The sequence below is a fragment of the Chenopodium album genome, chromosome 8, assembly GCF_948465745.1.
Source record: "Chenopodium album chromosome 8, dcCheAlbu1.1, whole genome shotgun sequence".
In the NCBI taxonomy this organism is placed as follows: domain Eukaryota; kingdom Viridiplantae; phylum Streptophyta; class Magnoliopsida; order Caryophyllales; family Amaranthaceae; genus Chenopodium; species Chenopodium album.
The window spans coordinates 57,549,377-57,558,753 of NC_137841.1; positions in this window are offsets into that span (position 1 = coordinate 57,549,377).

Below are 9,377 nucleotides of genomic sequence, written 5' to 3' on the forward strand. Positions count from 1 at the left end.
AAATTGCTAATTTGGAGCGTCCTTTCACTGCTTCTGAGATTCGAATTGCCATGTTTTATTTAGGGAATTGTAAGTCTCCAAGGCCTGACGGAATGCCAGTTGAATTTTTCAAAACACATTGGGACGTTGTGGGAGATTCAGTTGTTACGGGCATTCAAAGTTTCTTTCAAACGGGTTTTCTCTTGAAATAATGGAATCAGACGCTCCTAGTTATAATTCCGAATATTAGTAACCCAACAGAGATGGGGCATTTACGTCCTATTAGCCTGTGTAACATGGTGTACACAGTGCGCATCTAAGTGCTTGGTGGCCAGATTGCGCCAGTATCTCCCTCTTCTAATCTCAGACTCCCAGCACGCCTTTGCTTAAGGCCGCGTTATGACGGATAATATTTTGCTCAGTCATGAGTTAATGGAGAAAATTCAACTCTTCTAAAACGGGCACTAATTGGCTTGCGTCGATGAAAATTGATATGAGCAAAGCTTATGACAGAGTTCACTGGAATTTTCTTCTAAAGTTCCTTAAAGCCTATGGGTTCCCAGCTCGTTGGTTGCAGATGATCCAACAATTCCTAGCTACGGTTACTTACAAAGCTTTGATCAATGGTACTACCTCGGACACCTTTAAGCCGTAATGTGGCCATCGTCAGGGTGATCCTATTTCTCCATTTCTTATTCTATTCTGCATGGATATTTTCTCCCGTATGTTGCATTTGGGTCAAGATCTAAAGCTTTTTCAAGGAATTAAGTTGTCCAGATTTAGCCCCTCTATCTCGCATTTATTCTTTGCGGATGACTCTCTTATCTTCTTTTGTGCAACGTCTGCTTCTTGTTCTAATATCATGCAGATCATTCAAAGGTTTACTAAGATTCCGGGAGAAGAAATAAACTTGTTGAAGTCCTTGATCAAGTTTAGCTCGAATATATGGGCCTCTTCACAGACTGAGTTCAAATTGATATTCCAAATGAAGCATGTTCAGGAGTTCGATCATCACTTGGGGGCTCCAATCGATTTCGTCGGCAAGAAGAAAGACCACTTCCAATTCATCATCGATAAAATATGTGGAAGAATTAGTAGTTTGAATACTGTCCGTCTTTCACAAACGCAGAAGTTGATTTTCATTAACTCTATCCTAGTTGCAATGGCGTCCCATGTTCTCGCTTGCTATGAGTTACCGGTCTCTGTTACTAGGAAAATTGATTCCTTAATTATGCGTTTCTTCTAGGCGCATTTTGATTCTAAAGGTATGCATTGGGTTAATAAGGATACCATGCATCTTCCTCATGGCCTGGGCGGGTTGGGCATCCGCTGCTTGTCATCCTTAAACAAAGCGCTGCTCATGAAACAGTTTTGGAGACTCTTTTCCAACCCGCAGCTACTAGTTTCCAAAGCTTTTGGTGCTCGTACGACCATTCTTTCCAACAGCCCGCACACTGGGTCTACCTTTTCTGGTCGTCATTCGTATGGTCTACGGGGGTTACTTAAGGCGGATACCCTGCTTAAGCAGGGCTGTAACTGGAAAATTGGTAATTGTCGGTCTACTCTAGTTGGGTTGGCTAAATGGGTCAACGGCTGCATTCCAGAGTTTAAACCCGAGATTACAGTAACTAACGTTGATGCTCTTTTCGTTAGTTTTTTCATCCACCCTGATTCAACGGGATGGGATACTGATAAAGTTCACGACTAGTTTGTGCCTTCAGATGCCTGAACAATCCTTGCATTGGAGGCCTCTAACACGACTCAAGAAGACTTCTGCTACTGGGCGCGTACCCCGTCGGGAAGGTACTCGGTGAAAATTGGCTATGCAATGCTTCAACAACAACTTCCTATAGCTTCCACTCTGTCTTCTTCAGTTTCATTTTGGAAAGTTCTTTGGGCCCTCCAGTTACAACCTAAATGGAAGTTGTTCCTATGGAAACTGTTGCATCGGGCTCTAGCAGTTAAGGTGGAACTCCATCGCAGAGGAGTTCCGGTTCCAGATGTGTCTTGTGACCTCTGTCAGCCAGAACCAGAGGATTTACAGCATCTCTTTCGAATGTGTTTTAATGCACGCTCAGTATGGAAGGGTGGGTGCCTCGGTATCTGCTCAGAATTTAATGGAGACCTTTCTCTCTCAGATTGGATCCAAGATTAAATCCGACTTTTTATTAGTCAGGATGGTCCTTCCAGTGCTCGCTTAGGTACCTTTATCGGTACACTTTGGAGTTTGTGGTTATGCCGGAATTCCAGGATCTTTAGGTATGCTTCTGCTTCCAGGCCCTTTGATTCTGAGTTTGCAGAGGTCATGGACACTCATTCGGTCTTTGTTTCCTCAGCGGATGCTGCTTCTCCCCCTAATGTTGTAGGTGGTGACGTAGGACCCTCTATTCCGCCAGGGTTTTATATAGCTCAGCTTGGTCGGACTTCCAATGGGGGTTCGGTAGTTTCACTTCAAATTGACGGAGCTTGGTTCCAAAACTCTCAACATTCTAGGATGGGTTGGTGCTTGGATAATGATGACCTGTTGGATGATCGGCAGTTTCGATTATTTGATTTTTATTGCTTAGTGACATGCTAGGGTTTGTTATTAATCTTGTTAGTATCATGCCTAGGATCTTGCTATTATTATGCTTTAATATTAACATGAACACGATTATGATTATAATTGTTATAATTTATGATGATTATGAATATTATTATTATTGTTATTTTGATGATGATTATTTTATTTATGATTATTATAATTATTATTCATGATATTGATTATTTATTATGTTGTTTGATATTTATTTTTATTGCTTGATCACACCTTTTATGCATGTTTAAAGGGAATTAGTACTTGTAATCACGCTTAATAAGATATTTAATAATCTTATTTAGGGTTAATGTGATAAAAATTCAAGTGATCGCCAATAATAGATTTATTTGTGCATTAAATTCAACCCACATAGATAAACAGGTTTAGGGTTAAACCTATTGATTGCATGTTAATAAGAAAGCGCACATGAATACGATCACAATAAAGTAGAGGCTTATTATTAGGGCAGGTTCAATCTCTTTTAGGTTGGATTTGTACCATCATCCCCGAACCCTTATTTGGTTCAAGACCTTATGGAGTTGACGATCTCTTGGATCGTTAAGGGGTGTAACCTTCACCTCGTGAACGGTTTACAAGTTCCTAAAAAACTTGTTGCCGACTCTTTTGCTCTATCTTCTTCCCTTTTGGACGCCACCGTACTTTAGTGTATGATTACATTGGGGTTCAAGCTAGGGGATTAACGCTTGAAATTTATTCCCTACAGAAAGGCATGCATGTTATGAATCTTTTAAAGGATGTATAACCTTTGGTTGAAAGTCCTATAGAGGAAAGTACACTTGAGATTGGGGTGATTGACGAGTCCTTGTTTGTTAATTCTATCGTCGATGAGTCTCATGTCCCTTTAGCAATAAAACCAAATATTATCATGCCTTTTCCATTTTTACCTCCTCTTTCATTCCCCACTTATCCCCATTTGAAGGATGCTTATGATCATGTTTGTGATAATGTGTCCTCAAAGGAGACTAACAATTTTTCTTGTTATTTTTCTTGTGAGAATATGTTTTTCTTCTCTTTTTATTTTCCTAGGTTTAAATTAATAGACTTTTAGGGCTAATTTTTATATTTTTCCTTATTTTTGCTACATAATTTTTTCAGAGTTTATTTTTTGCTACATATGTAATAGATACTTTGTTAATTTTTGTTATTTTTCCTATACATGTTGATTTTTTTGTTATTTTTCTTGTGAGCATAATTTTTTGCTACATATATAATAGATACTTAATTCTAGATGTTTTTATTATTTATTTTTCTTGCTTTAGTAGTATAATAATTTCAATTCTATCTGAATTTGACTCAACTAGTTAATTATAATTTATAGCAACCCAATATTAATGCTACCTTCTCTGTGGGATCAACCTTGATTTACCTTACTACATAATTAGGAGGTTTAGTTAGGTATTATTTTCTTTTAGATGTGGCGACCGCCTATTAGTAAGGAATTTATTTTTAACATGTGTATGACAACCTATTACGACACCACTAACACAAACTAATACTTAGTAGAGCATATTCCTATACATTAGGAGTTAACTAACCATTAAGAATTTGAACTAAATATTTCAGAACGTAGTTAATAGGAAGGGTTACATAATTTGATTTAATAAGTTATGTATAAATTAAAATAATATTTGTAGATGTGGAATAACTTTTTTTTATTAGTGGATTGACTTAATATTTTATCTATTAAAAATAACATAGTCAATTACATCAAGCCCATCACGTACCATCCCCATCTCTTTTTGTCTCCCCTCACTCCTCCCTTTAAAACCGTAGCTTCCACTATTAAATTTTATTGGAGTGTTCTTGTCGATGGAAGTGGGAAATGTTTCTTAGTATAGATTACTCGACGATCTTACTTTCCAAAAAAAAAAAAAAAAATCGGCAATTCAATATGTTACGTATATATTGAATTTGAGTTTTTGTAGATGTCGTATAATTTTTTTGATTTATTGATTAGCCTACTTCAGAAAATTTAAATAATAACATCAAATTCTCCCGTAGCCCACAAAGTCTCAATTTATACTACTATACCTATTGTAGGGAATATTTCTAGCATCCCACACTTGAGCCCCACTGTGATCATAAGCTTAAGCATGGTGGCGTCCAAATGGAAGGATGCTAGAGTAAAAGAGTCGCCAACAAGTTTTAGGAACTTGTAAACCGTTCACAAGGTGAAGGTTACACTCCTTCACGATCCATGAGATCGCTAACTTCATAGTGGTCTGGAACAATGACTGGATATTCGGGGATGAGTGTACAAATCCAACCCAAAAGAGATTGAACTTGCCCTAAAAAAAGGCCTATACTTTATTCTTCTCGTCTTCATGTGCGCTTTCTAACTAACATACAATCAATAGGTTAACCCTAAACCTGTTTAATCTATGTTGGTTGAATATTAAAGCACAAATAGATCTATTATTGGCGATCACTGGAATTATAATCCCATTAGCCTAAACAAGATTATTATTATCTTATTAAGCGTGATTACAAGTACAAATTCCCTTTAAACATGCATAAAAGGCGTGATCAAGCAATAACAATAATATACATCAAGCAACATAATAATCACAATCATCATCATAATAAAAATCTCAATAAAGCATAATAAAATTAGCAAGATCCTAGGCATGATACTAACAAGATTAATAAAAAAAACCCTAGCATGTCACTAAACATTAAAGATCAAATCTTTATTCCTAACATGACACTAACATGATAGAAGAAAGAAATAGGAAGCATCATAGAAACAAACATGATATTAGAAATCTTAGTTATTACCGTAAACATGATACTAGGACGCAATAAAACATCTTAACATGATACTAGGAATTAAAATAATCAAAGCATGATATCTATATCAAAATAATAAGAATTAAATTACTTACTTGGATGCCTCGTATCTCTTTCTAATAACAAAATACACTCGTTAGTAACTTCAAGGAAAATAATAAAATAAACAATTAAATTAAATAATTGAAATAGGGATTTCAGACCAAACCCTCAGAAATTGTCAACCTTTCACGTCTAGGTGTGTCTAGAACTAATCTATGTGGAATTTTGTATGAGGGAAGGTTTAGAAAAAGAATAGAGAGAGAAAGCTTCTAGCTTTTGGAGAGAGAGAGAGAAAAAGAATAGAGATTGATGATTGTGAATGAATAAAAACGGGGAGATACAACCCCTATTTATAGAAAAAATAGTCCAAAAACAAATCAAGTCCCATTCGGAATAAAATACCTCCTGTCGTGAATGACAGGAGTTAGCGCCAGACAACAGGCTTAGCGCCAGGCAATATTTGTTAGCGCCAGGCGACAGACTTGTCGTCTTGCGCTGAGTCAAAAATAAAACGCGCTTTGCACGCGGAATCCTCTTCTTAATATGATTAACAAGCAAATTCCAAGTTAAACAGCTTTCAGATCAGATTTATCATAAAATAATTATTGTATTCCAAATAAAACTCTTTAAAATATAATTATCAATCCTAATCCCATTTTAATTTAAAAGAACCTTCTAGGTTATTCTAGAAGGCTGAAATCAATCCTAATAACTTTAAGAATAATAATTAATAGGCCCTCCTCTAGATCATTGGGCAACATATAAAATTCATTTCAGGCCCAAACTTCCTTATTGTTCATCAAAATTGGGATTATAATATATCGTTGGAAAACACTTTTCAAGCCCGATCCAACTACACTATTATTGGAACCTTATCATGGACTAAGCTAAATTGGATTGGAATTTCATAAATAGAGTGTAAGAAGAAATATTTTCAAACACAGAAAAAAAGATATTTTAATAAAACAACCACATCACTACACTTTTCACACTTTCATTTCGTTCGATAATAAAATAACGTTAACGGTATTCATCACTGGGTTTTATTTTGGGGAGACACATTTGGGTGTCTACAGAAGTCCCTACTTTGACTGAGTTTGGACAAACGCAAGTTTCGAAAACAAAAGTCAAAGTAGCGATAGGGACGGAGAATGATTTAGAACGTTTTGCGATCCTAAATCATTCTTGTAACGCCGATACCTGCAAACTAGCGTTAGTTAAATAGATAAAAGAGTTAAGAAATGCGTATCTTGCACCGTCGAGCACATGTCTCTGAAGTAATCGATTTGTTGTATTATTGTTGGTGAAGACCTCCACAGTGCCTCGTGAACGCCATTTGAAGGTAACAGTGCCTCGCTATCTTCATTTGCTTGCTACAATCCTCCATAGTGCCTCAGGAACATCGTCGAAGGTGACCATGCCTCATCATATTCAAGGAATGTGGCAGTGCCTCGCCATGGCTGTGCCTTTCCACTATAGACAATCTCCTCTGTGCTTCGGGACATCGTCGAAGACCGCTTCTTGTAGCTATCTTCAATGTTGTGGCTGTACCTTGCCACGACAAGGCTATAGACAATCTCCTCTCTGCTTTGGGTCATTGTCGAAGACCGCTGCTTGTAGCTATCTTCAATGTTGTAATGATAACCTTCCGAGAAAAATTACCGAAGACCACCGCTTGTTGATCCTTAGTGCTTTGCTTGAATATTTGATGTGCATTGGCTTCGGTTAAATTGTTGTTGTTCCAGTACCTCGGCGCATTTTGTGAATGAGCCGGTACCTTAGCGCTTGTGCTTCTGTGTGAACCATTACTTTGGTGCTTGAGATGAGCCAATACTTAGGCGCTTTAAGTTAAGTGAGACGATCATTTGTCAGGTCGATCACTTACGGCGATTGTAATCGAGCCAATTCCTTAATCATGTGAAATTGCTTATAGGGGCTAACTGGCATACAAAGGAACTCGAAATTGTTGTATAAGGTCCACACAATCATTTATGGGGATGCAACTTGTCGCCGCACCAACACGCATCTAAGCCTACTGTCGCCAGTATTTTGCTCTGTTTCCAGGCGATAAGCCTTAGCGCCAAGCAATAATATTTTCGTCTGACGCTGGAGCCGGGTTTTTGAAATAAAAACCCTTTCTTCTCCATTTTCACTGATGTTGCTATTCATTTGCTCGGTTTCGCTCGGAAGTTCACCTCGTTCGTTTTCCTCCGTTTCTTAACCAAATTTGCTCAAATTTGTTACAAATCAAAGCTTGTTTCATCTACTTTCCCAATCTATGTAAGTTTCCTTCAAACACACTTTGGTTTTTGCTGAATTTTGCATGTTTTGTTCACGAATTTTTGGGATAATTCGAAACTTACTTTGCTTAATTTTCTTTATTTGTTGAATTTTATGCCATAAAATTGCTTGATTATTCTTATATATTACCTTGGGAATATTTTGAGACTTGTTTGACTCAATTTGGTGAGGAAATGAGCAAATTGCCATTGTTGAGCCTTTTGAGTTTATGAGAACAATGCAGCTCATTCTTTGTATTTTTGCTATCCATTCTTATCCAATTTGTCATAATATTTGTCAAAGTATTGCAAGAAATTTTTTGATTGCTGAAAAATGCTATTTCTAAATGTATTGAAATTATGCTATGTTTTAGTACTACGTACTCTATTTTTTTACGAGCATAGTATCATGCGGCTAGGCGAACCTTAGATACTATAGAACCCTTAATTTAATATTACTTTGCATAATATAGCATGGCTAGACGACGCAGCTCTAGCTCTCGCTCCAGGGAGGCTCACCGGGAGAACGGTCCCGTTGACGCTGGCGTAGGGACCTCCATTTCTTCAGGGGAGTTCCCGGAGTGGGACAAGTGTACTCTGTATTTTGCGCCCAAGTTTCACATATCAAAGCATGTACGGCGTGGAATTCATAGTGGGAGAGTTCGTGGCCATGGTTCAGGCAACGACACTATTGGCTCTTTGTACGATACCTACTTTCGTGATCACGTTGGTTTACGCCGACTATGGGAGTCTTGTGGCTTGACTCCATTGTTTCAAGCCACTCAGGCTCTGTATTCTTTTGGGCCGAGCCGCTACGTGGTTCGAGCTTTGGTGGAGTTCTTCTGGGACACCACCAACACCTTTTATTTCCCCTGCTGACTTCAGTCTCATCTCGGGGCTGGAGTTTCATTCGGCCGCGCTTCCGTTCGATAGTGAAATCATAGTCTATTCTCTAGTGGTACTGGAGCCGTTGGGCCCTACTACTATTTAGGTTTGTAGCGAGGCCGAGCCGACGCATCTCAACTCTCGTTGTATCCGCCGGTCCACACTCGCGGTGGCATTCCAGGATGGTGCGACCACCCCAGAGCAGCGGGTGCACATTTTTGCTCTTATCCCGTTGTCAGGGACCTTTTCTCCTCACAGAGGTAGTCTAGTCTTACTCTACTACCTGCCTGCTCTTCGCGACCTTCACATGGTCGGGTCGTATGATTGGGCTAGCTTGGCCTACACGGATTTCCTAGTCAAATTACGACTTTCCAATTGTCATGGCTCATTTGAGGGGGGATATCACGCTCTCCAGTTTTTGGAGACTCGTATAGGTATACTTTATTTCCTTTATTAAATTTATCTCTAGAATTGCATTAGCATTTATTGATACTTCTTTATCTTTGTAGATCTTGTTCTATTATTTCCCGTCTCTTGCACCGGCGAGACCTTCGCCTTGTGAGCTCCCCATTGCTACCTGTTGAGGAGGCCACCTCAATGACCAGGCTACTACTACTCGCGTTCCAGAGTTAATCCTCTCGGTTTGTTCCTTGAATACTTGTCTTTTATCACCTTTTAGTAGGATATCATCTCATGAATATGCATCTTGTATTAACCTGCTGTACAGTTTCGGCCGTGGGCCGATTTTGACATTCCTACTCTTATTGCGCAGTACACTGCTCAGCGTCGGTACTTTCAGGGAA